This window comes from Sorex fumeus, unplaced genomic scaffold, assembly GCF_029834395.1.
Source record: "Sorex fumeus unplaced genomic scaffold, SorFum_2.1 ptg000094l, whole genome shotgun sequence".
Classification (NCBI taxonomy): Eukaryota; Metazoa; Chordata; class Mammalia; order Eulipotyphla; family Soricidae; genus Sorex; species Sorex fumeus.
Genome location: NW_026606151.1, coordinates 13040815 through 13058931, shown reverse-complemented (window position 1 = coordinate 13058931; position 18117 = coordinate 13040815). Strand labels below are relative to the sequence as shown.

Genomic DNA, 18117 nt, shown 5'->3' with positions numbered 1-18117 from the left:
AAATATAACAATTTTCACTCTCTTTCCTCTAAGGAAACTTTTTTGTAACATTTTCAGTGGTTTTTCATAATAAACAATATAAAATATATTATTTTGATTCTGCTTTAGGGTAGGGGTTGGGGTTCAGGATGGAAATATACGAAATATGGTGGTGGGAAGGTATCATGGTGGTGGGACTGGTGTTTGAATATTAAACGTAATCAAATATTGTGAACTACTTTATAAGATGATAAATTATTTACAAATTAATGAAATAAAATTAATTCTAAAAAAAATGGAAACATAAGCAAGCAGTCTCCCTCTATAGATTCCTTTGCAAGCCCAGTGGCAGAGTGCAGAATGAACATGAACTTGAACCTGAGTGACAAAGGCCAGGGCAGAACTGACCAGACTCAAAAGCTTTGGGAGAGCCAAGGCCGATGGTAGTTAATGAGATAACACCTACATTTCTAAACTCGGATCATGGCCATATCTGCTTCAGATGATAATCTGTGACTGTTGAGGAAAGATTATTCCCCTTTTAGAATGCGGCTGACTCTAAGATGACCCAGGGCAACGGGCTCCAATGGTGGGAACTGGTTCCAGAAGTACTATAGAAATAGGCCCAATAGGACACAGCAAGAAAGAAATGCAGATTTTTTTTTCTTAAGTGACTCTGAGCATCTGAGTTTGGATGCAAAAAGAAGCCTTCGTTGGAAAACATGCATGAGTGTGGATCCTACTTGGAATCTTTCTAGATTGAGAGTCCTGTGACATCAATGAGGTGTGATAGGAGTGGACAGGATACAGAATGTGGGTCCTCAGGAAGAGATAGGAGCTAAGCGGTATGAGAGAGAGAGCCCCAACATAACTCTCAGCCCCAACATCACATCCAAAAGAGAGAACAAAAAAAGGGAACTGCCCTTTCTGCTCAGGCCAAAAAGAAACAGAAAAGAAGGAAAAGAAACAGACAAGAATCTCTGTCTCTCTCTCTGTCTCTCTGTCTCTCTGTCTCTCTGTCTCTCTGTCTCTCTCTCTCTCTCTCTCTCTCACACACACACACACACACACACACAATCAATCAAGGCAAGAGCATTTGAATCGATGCAATGGCACAGAACATCTGTGTGACGTACTGACTTCGTTTAAGTGATAAATAAGGGAGGACCCTTTTAAGAGCAAAACTTTGTCAGAAGAGCCAGTTTTGATACTGACTGGGAAAATTTGATTGGTGACAAGTCTGAGCTCCTCCTGGGAGAGGTGGTATTTCTTCTAGACTTTCTGATCACTTTCTGATCACGAGAAACAGGAGAACAGGATATTTCAGACACAAATTCAAAATAAGACAAAGCGTTGAAAGTACAGGGATTCTTAAGCAGAGAGACCCATCCTCTTGGATCAATGTGGGAGGCTACTGTGGAGTCTAAGAATGAAGTAGAGACATTAAGACCCTCCTAGTTACTCCAGTGAACCCCCTCCACACTGTTCTAGAGTGAAACCCAGCCTCCGGTTATTCTTGGCAACTCTTTAGAGCTCCAGCCAGGATACTGGGCTGAGCAGGAAGACAGAATGACAGAATCCAACTTCCTGCTTTGCTATTGGCTTCTGCTGCAAACACCCTCCCACTCAACGCTCACAGTGTGGTGGATTCTCTCAATCACTCTGATCATGAAAGGGAGCATGTCACAGACTTCTGCCCAGTGCCTGACCTCTCAGAAATTCTCGTTCACCTAGAAGACCTAAAAAAGACCTGACTTTGGACTGACTCTCAAAGATGCTGATTTCCCGGATCCTCTGGTTCTATCATCAAAAAGATTTTGCAAGGCAAGAAAGAACCCTGTTGTCTGTTTCTCTCTCGCCCTTCCTTCTCTTCTGAGACATTAGCTATAGCACTTTCATTCATAGGAGGAATATTGCCAATTCCATAATCTTCTTGCAACTGTGTACAAAACACGCATCGCAGAAAATGACAGGTGGATTCCCAGTGTCTTAAATAACTGTATCCGATATCCAGAAAAAGACTTAGCATTATCAGTTATTTTAAATAACTGACCCCGACATAGAAAGAGGCTTTGGATCTTAGATAATGAAGTGCAACCCCGCTCTGGCATCTTTTTGGAGTCTGAATTCCTCTTCCTACTGCAGACAGGAGCAAAAGGTTACAGGAAATTTGTAGAAAAGTCTGCACCCAGCTCGGAGAAATTTACACATTGGTTTTTTAAATGAAGGCACTTTTTATAGCATTAATTGGAGATTTTAAGCAGCAGGTGGTAGGATTTCATTTTTATTTTGTAAGAAAAAGTCTAACAGTTGTCAAATGGCCTGGGTAGAAGTGAATTATTTTGAGTTTTTTCTCAAGCTCTCTGAAATGAAGCTTTTACTGCCTGCCGGGTAATGGCCTTCTTTTGCCATGTAAATGTGGGATCAATCTAGTTTTAAACAGAAAGATTTTTCTAATGCGTTTTTTGGTATTTTTCAAGCTGTGATACAGCTGATAGGAGTTCTTATAAAATGTGAATTACAGGAAATTCATATTTATAAGCTTCTGCAAGTAATTTTAGAGCGCTGACTTTTAAACATCTGCTAATGAAGAATTCGAGAACAGCACTGTGCAGTCACTCCTAACATCTCCCTTCTAAGTCTCTTTCCCTAACCCAAGTGCCAGAGAAGAAACCCCAAGATTGAGGGTCTTCCAGCATGAATCTCATTTTGCCAGTTTCTAGTGAGTGGCTTAAAAAAGTGGATTCCAAGAAGAAGGCAATGAAGTCGGGACTTAATTCCTTAAAATTGGTCCATGTGACCCACCATTGCTGAGCTCATAGGTCATAAACTTCTGAAGTTATTTCTCTCTTTCTCTCTCTCTCCCTTGCTCTCTCTCACTCTCTCCTCTCTCTCCCTCCTCCTCTCCCTCTTTCTCCCACTCCCTCCCTCTCTAGCTCTCTCTCTTCTCTCTCTCTCCCTCCCTCCCTCCTTCTCTCCCTTCATATCCCTCCCTTCCTCCCTCCCTCCCTCCATTCCATTGTTTGCATTTTTCCTAGGAGGAGACTGGACATCAAACACTCAAAAGTAGTCACATGGCAAAAATATGCAGATGGGCTGGAGAGACAGACAGTTGAGAAGCAACTTTTAGCACTTTTTAGCACTCAGCTGAGCCAGGTTCCTATGGTTCCCGGCCCTTCTTCCCCACCCCCACCAAGGCCCCCCCCCCCCCCCAGCACAGAGCCAGGAGAAAGCCATGAGTACCGCCAGGTATGGTCAGAACCACAACCCCTATCCCCCACCGCTTCAAAAAAAAAAAAAGAAAGAAAATATAATAATTCTATTTCAAATACCAGAGAGCTTTCCCTTGCTCTTACTCGATGGTTTTCCAATTGCTACTGCCAACATTTATCACACACTGAGCATCTTAAAACAGATCATCATTCTTATACAGTTTTAGGGGTCAGAGTTTCATGTGTCTCTCAAAGTAAAATCAAGGTGTTGGCAAGGCTGTGTTTTTTTCTGGAGATTCCATCTTTGTACTTTTTCCAATTTCCGGAAGTTTCCCAGTCCTTGGCTCCTGCTCCTTCCATTTTCAAAGCCAGCCAAGACTATCATTGAGTCTTTCCCACATTGTCATCTCTCTGGTGTTGACCCTTTTGCATCCCTTTTCTGAATTTAAAAGGTGCATCAGCAGATCAAAACAGTGAGATATCATCTTACACCACAGCGACTGGCCCACATCCAAAAGAACAAAAGCAACTGGTGTTAGCCTGGATGTGGCGAGAAAGGGACTCTCCTTCACTGCTGGTGGGAATGTCGACTGGTTCAGCCCTTTTGGAAAACAGTATAGATGATTCTCAGAAAATTAGAAATTGAGCTCCCATTCAACCCAGCAATACCACTCCTGGAAATATGTCCCGGTGAGGCAAAAAAGTACAGTCAAAATGACATGTACACTTCTATGTTCATTGCTGCACTATTCACAATAGCCAAAATCTGGGGGAAAAAAACCCAAGTTCCCGAGAACAGATGACTGGTTAAAGAAACTTTGGTACATCTACACAATGGAATACTATGCAGCTGTTAGAAAAGATGAAGTCATAAAATTTACAAAGAAGTGGTACTACATGGAAAGTATCATGCTAAGTGAAATGAGTCAGAAAGAGAGGGACAGACATAGAAAGACTGCATTCATCTGGGGAACATAAAGTAACAAAATGGGAGACCAGCACCCAAGAATAACTGAGACAAGTACAGGAGGTTCACTCCGGGGCTTGGAGGCCAGCTGCACATTCTGAGGGAGAAGGCAGCTCAGATAGAGAGAGTGTAAAGGGTGTTGGGAGGATCCTCCCAGGATGAGAGATGCATGCTGAAAGTAGACTATAGACCAAACATGAAGGCCACTCAATGCCTCTTTTGCAAACCACAGCACCCAAAAGGAGAGAGAGAACAAAAGGGAATGCCCTGTCACAGGGGTGGGGTAGGATGGGAGGGTGGGGAGTGGGTGGGAGGGATGCTGGGAACATTGGAGGTGGGGAATGGGCACTGGTAGAGGGATGGGTACTCAATCATTGTATAACTGAAACCCAAGCACAAAAATTTGTAAGTCTACAACTGTACCTCATGGTGTTTCACTAATAAAAATGAAAAAAATAAAAATTTAAAAATTAAAAATTAAAAAAAAATAATAAAAAAAATTAAAGGTGCATCAGGACCATCTCCCTGTTTTAAGGTCAGTGAATAAGCGACTTCCAACTCTGCTTTGCAATGTAACATACATCTCCTGGAGATGAGGAAGTAGATCTCTGGGGGGATATTATTCTGTCACCCCCTTTCCCACCAACTCTTTCATAACATCACAAAAAGTTTTTAAAACACTTTAAAAACAGGGCCAGAGAAATAATAAAGGAGGTATGGCTTGCCTTGCACAAAGTCAACCCCAGTTCAGCTCCCGGCACCACATACAGTTCCCTGAGCAATACCAAGTGTGATCGCTGAACGCAGAGCAACAAGTCAGCCCTGAGCACCATGAGGTGTAGTTTTCCACTTCTTGAAAAAAATTCATTTTAAAAATAAATCATATTGATATTTATTTTTAAAAAATCAGAGAGTTGCTTTTGTCTAGAGAGTGCCCTTCAGAACACTCACATCCTAAAAGAAGTTTAAAAATAAAATCCTCATTCTAAGCACTAGAAATATACATTATCAGGAATCTCTGGCCAGAAAGAAAACGGAAAAAGAGGAGAGAAATCGTAGCAAGCACAGTACCTCATACAGGTACTATGAAGTGCATTTAAACAGAGGGGTAAACATAGGCCTCACTGTAAAGACTGTAAGTCAAGTTTCAGAAGACATTATGTTGACTGAAGCATGTGAGCACTTGCAACCGGATGTGGGGTCCATACCAAGGTCCACAGTCAACCCAGTGTGTGAGCACCACAGTCAAGTGTGGGCAACCCACGGCTGTTACAACAGAGGGAGAGAGAGGAAAGACAGAAGGAGGGGACAGAGGAAATAATAAAACCAGCAAATACTGATTTTTTTTAGTGAGGCCAAAAAGGTGGTCTTGAGAAGACACACTGCCTAGCCCAGGACCTGCCCTCCATTCCGGCCAAGTCCCAAGTAGTGAAGAGAAGCAGCAGGACCTGGATGCTCAGGGCTCACTCTCCCACCTCCCCACAACCTTCCCAGCACCACTGTTGTCTGACCGGCCTCACCAGGTGTCTGCGTCCAGCTGTCTCCCTTTCTCAGGAGGACTTTCCCTAAACATGGGCGCCTCTGGGCAGAGACCTGACCTGCTCACTCATGCCTTAGCACCAAGAAGACGCTAGACCAGTCCAGCCTCAACAACCCAGCTCTTCCTGAGAGAAACCGAGACCTGGCAGCTGGAGGAAGTCCCAAAGAAGGAAAAGACGCCAGACCGGAAGTTGAATTTTTCTCTGGGAAATAATTGCCATTTTCCACAAGTAGAAAGTTTTTATTCCAGTTAGCTCAAGGTAGGGTCTTCTGAGTAAAAAGAAATAAACTTTCCCCAAGCTCCCACCACCACTACCACTTTCCTGTTGTCAACACTGAGGAAACTTCCATCTGAGGAAAGTCCTAGTCTCCTCACTCAAAGGCGAGTGTTTAAAAGCGAGAGGGAAGTAATGATGGAAAGTATTTTTTTTTTCAAAAAAAATACAGAGCTGTAATTATTTATACGATGAAAGGTGGTTCTCTGGATGCTGTGCACAGGCAGAAGGCAACGGGACTATTCCCATCACATTAATAATAATAATAAAAAGGCCTTCACCTCCCGTGACAAGAAGCTGCAAATCTAAATAATTTTATCTTCTCCTCTGAATATTTCCCAGGATACAACAGTAGCTCTCAGGCAGAGAGAAATTATTCACTGAGAACATTAAAATACTCCCCTTCAGAAATGACTTCAAGATACTATTTGTTATGTGATTTTTGTAATTTTGTGTAAGTATAAATATGTATGCCTATGTATACTCATATGTCTATATATGTCTAAAGACGTACCTATGTGCAGACACACATATTCCACAAAAATTTATTTTACCAAAGTACTCAATTTCACTAATGGAGAAGTTTAAACTTTACAAAGAAACTTCATTCTTTGTAACAGATATTAAAAAACATTTATGTGTGCATATCTGAAACATCAGTCAGCAAGCATGTACTCAATCAGTGCATTTAAAAATATATTAATGCAGATGGTGATAAAATCGAGACCACATCTCAATTAACCAGAGAGAAGTATTTTAGCTGTTCTATAGCACAATAAATACTCATTAAGTTTCCAAACACCTGTGCAGCTGACATTTATAGCTCCCTGACAAATAGAAGGATGTTTTCTTGTTTAAATGAGTGCACGGTTATGCTTGTGTACCAAAACTTTGTGTTCCGTACAAGCTCACAAAGTCAACTCAATCAGCATGCTCCAGCATAGAACAAACTCACAAAGACTAACGGGGAAAGCCAGAAGGCCATCAGAATTAATTGGATCATTATATTTTACTGCCTCAAAGGACACTAGAAAGCAAATGGTTCAACCCTTTCATTTTCCAATTGAGGACAGAATTGTTGAATAATGTGCCCAAGGCACGACGAGATCTATATTTCTCACTTACCCAGGCAATGCCCTTTAATTTACAGTAGGCAATATTCTGTCTGATGGGCAAAATAATATTGGGGATCTTGAGCAGGGGAAATCATACTATTGCCACAACCAACTTGGAATTACCTCAACAGTTTAAGAAAGGACCTTCCAAAGAGTCGATGTTCAATAAATAGTTGTTAAATGTGAATGAATGAATGAATGAATGATGTTGCTGAATAAAAAAAGAACTTTTGCTTCAGATTATAATTCCTTCTTGTTATGGACAAACCTAGCAAACTCTATGATAAACCAGAGAGCAGCCAGAACTACAGCTTTCCCAGTCCAAAGCTCACCAAGTCTGATTCTCTCAGGCAGTGCTAAACAGTTTTTCTTATGTTGCATTCTTTGTTTTCAAAGTCTCATGTGTTTTCAAGGGTATATAAACTCAGGGAGCCAGCGAGATAGCACAGTAGGTAGGGCATTTATTTGCCTTGCATGTGGCAGACCCAAGTTCTATGCTCTATGTTCCATACAGCCTGGTCCCTGAGGCTGTGAAGAGTAAGTCCCAAGCACTGCTGAGTGTGGGCCAAAACACAAACCAAAAAAAAAATATAAAAATGTCCTCTTTTCCGACTGGAACCATGGAGGGTGCAGAAGAGAAGTAAAAGAAGGTCCCTGCTAAGCCGGCAGCAGTGGTCACCGGAGAGAAGAAAAAGAAGTTTCCTGATGTGCCAGAAATTCTGAAGAAAAAGCCAAAGAATTTTGCAGAGCTGAAGATCAAGTGCCTGAGAAAGAAGTTTGCTCAAAAGATGCTTCGAAAAGTGAGGAGGAAGCTGATCTACAAAAAAAGCTAAGCATTATCACAAGGAGTATATGACAGGACAGAGATTCGCATGGCTAGGATGGCAAGAAAAGCTGGCAACGTTTACATCCCTGCGGAACCCAAATTGACTTTTGTCATCAGAATCAGAGGTATCAGTGGCGTGAGCCCCAAGGTCTGAAAACTGCTACAGCTTCTCCGCCTTCGCCAGATCTTCAATGGTACCTTTGTTAAACTCAACAAGGCTTCGATTAACATGCTGAGGATTGTGGAAACCTATATTGCATGGGGGTACCCAAACCTGAAGTCAGTAAATGAATTGATCTACAAGCGTGGTTATGGCAAAATCCACAAGAAGCGAATTGCCCTAACGGATAATGCGCTGATCACGCAAACTCTAGGTAAATAGGGCATCATCTGCATGAAGGATCTGATTCATGAAATCTATACTGTTGGAAAGCGCTTCACAGAGGCAAACAGCTTCCTCTGGCCCTTCAAATTATCTTCTCCCTGGGGTGGGATGAAGAAAAAGACCACCCGTTTTGTAGAAGGTGGAGATCCTGGCAACAGAGAAGACCAGATCAACCGGCTGATCAGACGGATGAACTAAGGTATCTACCATATTTTTATAATCTGGTCAGTTAATAAAAGACTGCTTTCAAATTGAAAAAAAAAATTTTCAGTAAGCAAGGTGTTTTAGCCTAGTCACAACAGCTATGAGATTTTAAAAGAAGCGATAAAACAACACACCCTATCCCTAATATGCACAATTTTTTTTTATTTAGGTGTGCTCTTATGTTCATTCCTAGAATCATTCTATAGCCTCACAATTACAGCAACAAAAAATTGAGAAAGATTCTATTTTCCTGAACATCAACTGAGCTCCATTCACACCTGATTTATATTTTTTAACAATTTAAGCTTCTGTTCCATCATTATTATGATGTCATTTCTTGTGTCTGTGTACCAACACTGTTTCATAAAATGCCCAAATGCCCATAACTTCTCATCTGTGACATTCTTTTGTTTGTTTGTTTGTTTGTTTGTTTGTTCTTAGGCCACACGGCAGTATTCAGGGTTTGCTCGTGGCTCTGCATTCCAGGATCACTCCTGACAGAGCTAAAGGGACCATATGTGGTGCTGTGGTGCTAGGGAACTGAACCTAGGTCAGCTGTGCACAGGCGAGTTCCATCAATTCGGTCTCTCTGGACCCCACGTCTGTGACATTCTTTTTTGGATACTAGACCAACACCACCCCCTTGATAAATTCCCTGAATTCCTATATTGAATGTCTCCTCCTTCCAAAAATACTGTAAACAGTCCTGGAATATTAATCTTACAATATCACTGGGAGGCGTAGATAAATTCATATTATTTTATCTCAGGCATAACTTTAGCTGGAAAAGAGAGGGTGTGTGCAGGGTTCCAGGTTTAATTTTTGAACAGAAGAAGCACCCCCTACAGATGTGCAGTCAATTGGCTAGAGAAAGTTATCACATCCAAAGACAGCCATTTTCAAAGATGAATAAAGTACAATCCACTTAGAAGAGGTGGATTTGTGAACAGATTATTCCAACTGGAAAGTACAAATGAAGTAAAGATGAACTACACTTACACCCTGAGAAATAAAATGAATAGCATTTCTTCAGGTACCAAAAAAAAGTGGAGGGTGGTGGAGGGGGTTCAGAATACTACCACTGTCCCAACATCTCATATAGAAACACATTTCCTCCTGGCACCACTGCCTGATTTTCAGTCCAAGAACCATCACCTAAATCAAGGTCTTTTCTCATTTCAAATATTAGTCTAATTCACTTTGCTGAATTCACTCCGCTGAAAATACACACAAAATTGGCCTGACTGCCTGACCCCCAGCACATCATCTTTTCTTCAACCAATGAACATTATTTATAATAAGAATATTATGAAGTGGGCATGTGATCCAGATCATCATAAATCAATATTCCTTGCCCGGAACCTGCCTATACCCATGTTCCCCTCATATGAGCAAAATTTGTAAGTAGCAGAGGAGAATAACTCCAGAGGGCTAAAGGAATTTGAGCAAACTGAAAGATACACAAAGAAAATGTGGGTGTTTTAGTTCCCAGTTTTTGTCTGAGGTCTCTAATTTTGCTGACATGTTGAAAACTCGTCTTCAATTCTATAAATTATTATTCCAATAGTCAGTTATCTTTGCAAATGCATACACTCATGCACACACGCATACACACACACACACACACACATACACACACACACACACAAGCAGAAAACAGGTGAGAAGTACAAGAGAAAGAAGATTTTACAACCAAATCTATAGGCACTTTTATTGGAGATACCTGTAAAAATGTTTACAGATTTGCATGTAAATGTGATACAATTAAAAAAACACATAAAGTATGTGATGTGGTTAAAGTACACGTCCACTATGGAATTAGTCTCAGTTTACACTTTTTAGAATCAATGAAGAGTGACACTGACCAAATAGCAAATCCTAAACAACTAGTCTGGCTATTGGATATGGTGACAATTATCAGCTGAAAATCAGGCCTGATGGTGGTCAAATCACATTTTTCAATCCTCACCCTAAAAAATAATTAGCAGTCTTGACTCCTTAGTGGTTTTCAGGCAAACATCAGAAAACAGGATGAGGTGAATGGTAGTAATTGAACATTGAGCTTATGCCAGTGTTTCTGATTACAGGCATGGTGCAATTTATTTCCTGTTAATTGAACTGTAAAGTTTTTTCCATTGGGGTTTGGGACTAAATTTGATGCTAGTGGACTTCTAGGACAGCATGTGGTCAGCAAGACTAGGTCTAATGCAGTTGCATTGTTAACTGACACCATAGGCCCAGGTAGATGGAAACCATTCATATTTTTGTTAGTTTAAATTTCACGGTCGAGGCTGGGGCGATAGCAGAGCGGGTAGGGCATTTGCCTTGTACAAGGCCAACCTGGATTCAATTCCCAGCATCCCATATGGTCCCCCGAGCACCACCAGGAGTAATTCCTGAGTGCATGAGCCAGGAGTAACCCCTGTGCATTGCCAGGTGTGACCCAAAAAGCAATATATATATATATATATATATATATATATATATATATATATATTTCATATTTGAAAAGCCAGCATGTTTTGGTAAATGCCTTCCAGATTAAGGGATGACTAGTCTGCTTCAAAATCAAAGTAATCCAAAGAGGCTCATCAATGCTCCACCATCACAAACAGGCTGGAGTGATAAAAACATGTTTAACTGCATCACACTGACAGAAACAAAGAATAAAGGCATCTAGAGACAACGCGGAACAGACTCAATCCCTTCAGCAGCTGGGAGTTTAGGCAATCCAGAAAGCATCCACTGCCCCCAAAACAGCAGAGGCCACTTCATTTCAATTAAGGCAAATGCAAACGAAATTGAATATTATAACAAGATAATGGGCCCCTGCGTGCGCACGACTATTTGTGCAAAGTCAGAATAGCTTTTCACCAACTGCTTGACATTAGTTCCAAGACACCTAGTAACAATGAAAGTCATTCGCAAATGCTTCCTCGGGTGAGATCATTTCTCTCTGCTTATGACATCCAAGTCCTTGGCCAGCCCTAGAGTACAAGTTTGCCACCACATTATAAGACCTGTGACCTTCAGCCAGCTCAGGTTGGAAATGGGTCGGTTTTGTGATCCACTGTAGCTATTCAGAGAACACAATTAGGACACAGTTAACCAAGACACACTCTCTTTTTTCTTTTTTCTTTCTTTTTTTTTTTGGCAAAGGCACTCTCTTTTTCTTTCTTTTTTTTTTTCATGCATGCATGTGTTGTGCTTATACCACTGAGGGGTTTCCCTTGCCCAAGCTACACATTTAAAAGAGAAATACAGAGTTCTTGGGTTGAACTTGGGAGTTCTCAGAGAGACCTTTCCAAGATTATGCCCAAATAGGCTAGAAAGAAGTGCAACTCTTAAATATTTTCACAAAGCTGCCATATTCTTCCTGGTGCCCTAGGAGATGAGGACATTCAAGTCCTCTATGTATTTAAACCTGACAGACTCTCCAGATCAGGTCATTCCCAGGTCACAAACCAACATACAATAGCTCCTTTCCAAACTGTTTCTTTGTGTTTTTATGAGAAGCTTTGAATGAAGAAGAAATAAAAGTCTTGGAGAAAACTGAGCAGCAGCGAATTGTATTTTAATATGTATTTATACATGTGTGTATATATATATCCTCTGGAATTTTAAAAATAATTTCTAAAATATTCCCAAACTACAAAAACTCTAGAGCAAAATTAAAGAAAAAAAAAGAAAGAAAAGAAAAGAAACTATTTTCCATATTCATGAAAAGTTCACCGGGGAGAATATTTAAATACCTTTTGGCAGTATTTTTAAAGACTTATAAAGAACTCTGAGAGTAACCTCAAAAGAGCTTATTTAAATAGGCCACCCTTCCCAAAGTTTTTCAAAACAATTTTGAAACTTGTTTATTTGTTTATTTAGTCTTTCTAGAATGAATTGCCTTCTTCCTTAATGGTGTATGAGCGTACTTGGAATTTTACTGACTTCACAATGGGAAGAAGAACTTTCTCAAGGAGCAAAGACCCAAAGAATAAATTGCTGGTTTCTTTTTCTTTAATGACACAAATACCAAGTGTAAAATGAGCTCCCACTTCCTTTACCAGGTCCCCAAGGTACATGCCTACCTTAACCTCTAACCTTTTGCAGCTTCCACCCTATCCTATTCTAGCCACCCTATCCCATGCACTTCCTTCCCTAGCCAAACTCTGTGCACACCTGCTTCAATACCAGGGCACACTCACAATCTTCTGCCTTGCTCTTCTCCTAAAGAAAGTGTCTTTTAGCCCTGGCTCAGCCCCCATGACCTCTCCCTGCCCGTTCACCTATCCATGCCCTCCACAGGTGATTCTGGCCTCCTCCTTCATGACCATTCCACAGCATTCAAGTCAAAACCAGTTCCAAACTGTCCAGAACAGGCACTGCACTTGGTCCAGCACAATTCTAACAGATGTGGTCAATCAATCAATGAGGAACGGAGGGAGAGAGGGAGGGAGGGAGGGAGGGAGGGAGGGAGGGAGGGAGGGAGGGAGGGAGGAGTTTATGCACCTGAGAAAGCACAGGAAATTGCCAATCAAAAATGGCCAGGAAGATTGCTCCATAGCTGGAAGCCTGCCTCATAAGCAAAAGGGAGAAGGCAGCTGGGATAGAGAAGGGATCACTAAGAAAATCATGGCTTGTCAAACCGGTTGGGATGGGAGATGTATACAGAAAGTAGAAAAAGGAGCAAACATGATAACCTCTCAGTGTCTGTATTGCAAACCATAATGTCCAAAAGTAGAGAGAGACTATGGGGAATATTGTCTGCCATGGAGGCAGGGGGAGGGTGGGGAAAAAGGGCATATATCAGGGCTATTGGTGGTGGGGAATGTGCACTGGTGGAGGGATGGGTGTTTGGTCGTTATATGATTGTAACCCAAACATGAAAATGCTTGTAACTATCTCACAGTGATCCAATAAAATTTTAAAAAGTCCCCCCCCCAAAAAAAAAAAACTTGTTATGCATTTGGCCGGGGCTGGAATGATAGCACAGTGGGTAGGGCGTTTGCCTTGCACACAGCCAACATGGCCAACCCAAGTTTGATTCCTCCGCCCCTCTTGGAGAGACCGGCAAGCTACCAAGAGTATCTCGCCCACACAGCAAAGCCTGGCAAGCTCCCCGTGATGTATTCAATATGCCAAACACAGTAACAAGTCTCACAATGTTGGTCCTGCTTGAGCAAATCGATGAACGACAGGAGGACAGTGACAGTGACAGTGATGCATTTGGCACATTATCCATCTGAAGTGAACTTAAAAAAAAAATTAAATAAAAGAGATTTGTCTTTCATGTTCTATGTAATTTTGATGTCTATAAAGGAGATGACTATAAAAAATGGCTTGTAAGTCTGTCATCATAGATAACTCCTCTACCAAAAGCACATCGATGAGAGAGAATTGAAACAAAGAGAGAAAGGGAGAAATAGAGCCAGCCTCAGAAAAAGCTGAACTTCTCTTGACCACAAAAACACAACGGGTCCGAGCAATGGAGTGGGGCTGAAGCCCACTGTCATTTGCAGAAAGGAGCCATCAGGGGGCTGGAGAGACAGTACATCAGGTAGCACTCGGCTGACCCGGTTTGATCCTTGGCAACCCACATGGTACCCGGAGCCTCCACAGGAGTGATTCCTGAGTTCAGAGCCACATATAAGCAGGAAACAAGAAGAAGGAGGAGGAGGAGGAAAGGAGGAAGGAGGGGAGGGGGTATAAGGAGGGAGAGTAGAGGGTAAGGATAGGAGGAGGAAGAGGAGGAGGAAGGAGGAAGAAGAGAAGGAGGAGGAAGGGGAGGAGGAGAAAGAGGAAGAGAAGTAAGAGGAGGAAGAGAAGGAGGAGAGGAAGAGGAGGAGGAGGAGGAGGAGGAGGAGGAAGAGGAGGAGGAGGAGGAGGAGGAGGAAAAAGAAGGAGAGGAGGAGAAAGAGGAGAAGGAGGAAGGGAGGGAAGGAGGAAAAGGGGTATAAGGAGGGGGAGAAGGAGAGGGAATGGAGGAGAAGGAGGAAGAAGAGGGGAGGAGGAGGAGGAAGTGGAGGAGGAGGAGGAAGAAGAAGAAGAAGAAGAAGAAGAAGAAGAAGAAGAAGAAGAAGAAGAAGAAGAAGAAGAAGAAGAAGAAGAAGAAGATGATGATGATGATGATGATGATGATGATACTGGAGAGAGGCAGAAGTATGATCCAAAATAAGCTTCTCTCCAAGACGAGAATGTGGTTGGTTCAGTGAGACAGCACTTGCTCTGCAATGGTAAGGCCTGGGGTTGATGCTGGTACCACACGGTTCCCCAAACACTGTTGAGAGCAAACTTCTCCCCAACCCCTCACCCAAATCATTAGGCCAGAAGTAACTCCCATGTACCACCCCATGTGACCTCCAAAAATAAATAAAACTCCATTCAGTCATTTACAAATATATGTTGGACTCTGTTCAATTCAAATAAGAAATTAGTTAGATAAATGAGGACAGGTGGGGCCAGAGCAATAGTACAACAGGTAGGGCGTTTGCCTTACATGCAGCCAACTGAGGTTCAATCCCCAGCATCCCATATGGTCCCCCAAGCACTGCCAGGAGTGATTCCTGAGTGCAAAGCCAGGAGTAACCCCTGAGTATTGCTGGGTGTGACCCCAAAAGCAAAAATAAATAAATAAATAGGGAAGGGTAATACAGTAAACAGAGGATGCCTAGATCAGCCTTAACCAGCCACAGGGAAAGACAGAGAAGAAAAGAAATCAAGGAGGTAGGGGAGAAGATGAGAACAGGAAAAAAATGAGGGAATAAGGGTCAGAGGCCTTGATTATACCAGTTATGTGGGAGAGTGGTCTACCCAAAGCATAGGCTCAATAACACTGAAACAGGAGATGTAAACTACAACCACTGAGCTCTGAAAGGTGCCTGGAAGGGGCAGAGGGTAGGGGGACAGGGGGACTTAGGAGGGAGCATGAAAACACTCATGAAAGGAACCTGACACTGAACACTGATGAAAGGAACTTGACACTGGTGGTGGGGTTGGTATTCAAATTTTGTAGGCCTAAAACTCAACTATGAATCCCCTTGTAAATCACGGCTTTTTAGTTAAATTCAAAAAGGAATAAAACAGCTATATAACATCATCATAATTCACATACCACCCCCAAAAGTTTTAAAGAGGGACATAGGTAATAATTCATTTTCAATCCAGTGACCTACTTTTTAAATTCTTTATTTGGGGCATGGGGACAGTCCTGATGTGTTCAGGGGCCTATATTCTAGGAAGTCTAACACATACTCAAGGGGGTCAAACTCTGGGCTTCACAGAAGGAAGGCATAAGCTCTACTATTAGAGCTAAACCTTTAGCCCCCAGAATGACCTTCCTGAAGCTCAGCTATGTCCCTCATTAGCTGGGCAAACGTTAGCCTGCTCTTGGATCTCTTTCAGCTCAGTTAGGACATCTGTAGGTTGCAAGTCAAATCGCTTCATTTGTTGTGGGTAAGGTAAAGGTAAAGGCCCTCCCGTTGATTGTCGATTTGCTGGAGCAGGCCCAGTAACATCTCCATTGGAGACTTTGTTGTTACTGTGTCTGGCATATCGAATACTCTCGGTAGCTTGCCGGGCTCTCCGAGAGGGGCGGAGGAATCGAACTCGGGTCGGCCATGTTGGCCGCTTGTAAGGCGAACGCCCTGCCCGCTGTGCTATCGCTCCAGCCCTTGTTGTGGGTATTCAATGAAAATCTGTCATACAGAGCTCAGCCAAAAGCCAGCACTAAATAGCTGCTCAAAAGGTGGGCCACCGATGTCACTGCAAGACACAACAAGGGATCACTCTGCAGAATCAGGCATTGGGAGCAAACATAAGTCTTTCCCCAGCTCTATAACTTTGTACCCAAGTTACCTGGTCTCAGCCACTTCAAGTTTTGGATTACTTTGCAGCAATAACTGGGAGAGTAGCTGTCTCACAACACTGTTATAAAAATTAAATTATATAATGCTATTAAGAACTTGGGGAAATGTCTGTCTCACTGGAAGTCCTGAATTTATGCTACTACTTCCAGTTTTAATTCGCTAAAACCAGCTTAGTTGACAGAAATGTGGGAGATCAAGCAAAAGCCATTTTATGGTCTTGAGACTATTCAGACACTGAGGTCAGAAACATCTGTCTACCATTCACCAGAAAACCCCCTGTCCTGGTGATTAGTCCTAATATAAAAAAAAAAACATGCTGGTGCACCCCATATAAAAGACATAACAAGTCAAAATGACCATACGCATTTCAAAAAGTGAACTTCTGCACAAATGTAAAAAAAGTTAAATCCAAGCAGGAGCTCGACAGGGAATAACTAGTGAGATGTTTGAAAATATTAAGCATCTGTCTTCACATTATGCCAATTAACCTAATGCACTTACTCCTTTAAAACTGTTAATGCCAATTACCATGTGTCACCGAGTGAAGCTTTCCTTTTTCTTTTCTTTACTTTTTTGCATTTAATCATTTCAGGCATTTGTTTTTAGAAATGAAACAGAGAGACGTAAAGTGAGGTGACCATAATCTCAAAGGTTCCTTTGACTTTGATTTGGTATTCTTACTCGATCTATTAAAACTCAATCCTATGATAAGCCATTTATTCTGAAGTAACGCAGCTAAGAACTCTGGGTGACTCCCTAAACAAAGGAATTAGCAGAGTGAAAGACGCCGCTTTATGATTCTATTTAAAAGAAAGTTAATGTGAGCTGATTGCTTTCAATGCCTTCATAATTAAAAATATACTACAATTACAGCTCCGCTGAAGATGAGTTTGACTTGCCGAAAGCTATTTAACTAGTAGCAATTGCTAAAACTCTACTTGGGGACTGGGGAGCTTGAGTTCCATGTAAGAAGACAATTCTCTATTCACTGAGGGTCTTTTTTTTTTTTTTAGTCAATTGAGAAATTCAGTTCAGCTTCACTTTTAGAATTTCAAACTAGTAAAAGTTTCGAGTGCAGCTATGACATTCAGTAATGCAGCCTTCATGAAGGAATAATTACACAGTTTCAGGATACAGTAGGAATTTGTTAGATGGGAATTGCTTTCACTTCAGCTCGCTTTCACTAGATACTACTCTGCATATTCTATTCGGACCTAAATAAGCCCACATGAAAGTGTTAAATGATTAAAAACAAAAATGGTAAAAGAGAGTGAGGATGGACTTATTGTCATGACTGCCGTTGTTTTGAAAACCACAGAACCACCAGTCTTGAATCTCATTCCCCTTTAACCCCATTCTTCTGTATGTTCACTACATTTAAGCTGCAACTTTGGGGGAAGGTTTGCAAATTTTTTGAAAACTCAAGCTCTTCTTTTCTATTTCAGAATGGGATTACTAATTCTAGTCTAATGGATGAAAAATATTCTAGAGGAAACAGAAAGATAATTTTCTTCTCCCTGTAAGGTTTGGTGACTCGGGTGTGTGAATAAAATTGCAAATCAACAGAGATGGGGGGGGGGGGGGGAATCTTATCCCACAAGCCACGAGAAAGGAAGTGAAAGGTCAGAGAGCTAGTACAGGGCTTAAGAACTTGCCTTGCATGCAGACAATTCCTGATAGATCCCTGACACTGCATAAGATAAGGCCTTCTCTTCGCCCAGCACCACCAAAACGGCCAGGAGTAAGCCATGAACAC

The 18117-nt window shown here is 41.8% G+C and overlaps 1 protein-coding gene and 1 pseudogene across 1 annotated transcript in view; one reads left to right on the top strand and one right to left on the bottom strand.

Moving 5' to 3' along the window:
- Positions 1-18117, bottom strand: part of DCDC2 (doublecortin domain containing 2) — a 161814-nt gene that overhangs the window by 48247 nt on the left and 95450 nt on the right. The gene's annotated exons all lie outside the window — the stretch shown is intronic.
- Positions 7708-8555, top strand: LOC130040348 (60S ribosomal protein L7-like; annotated as a pseudogene).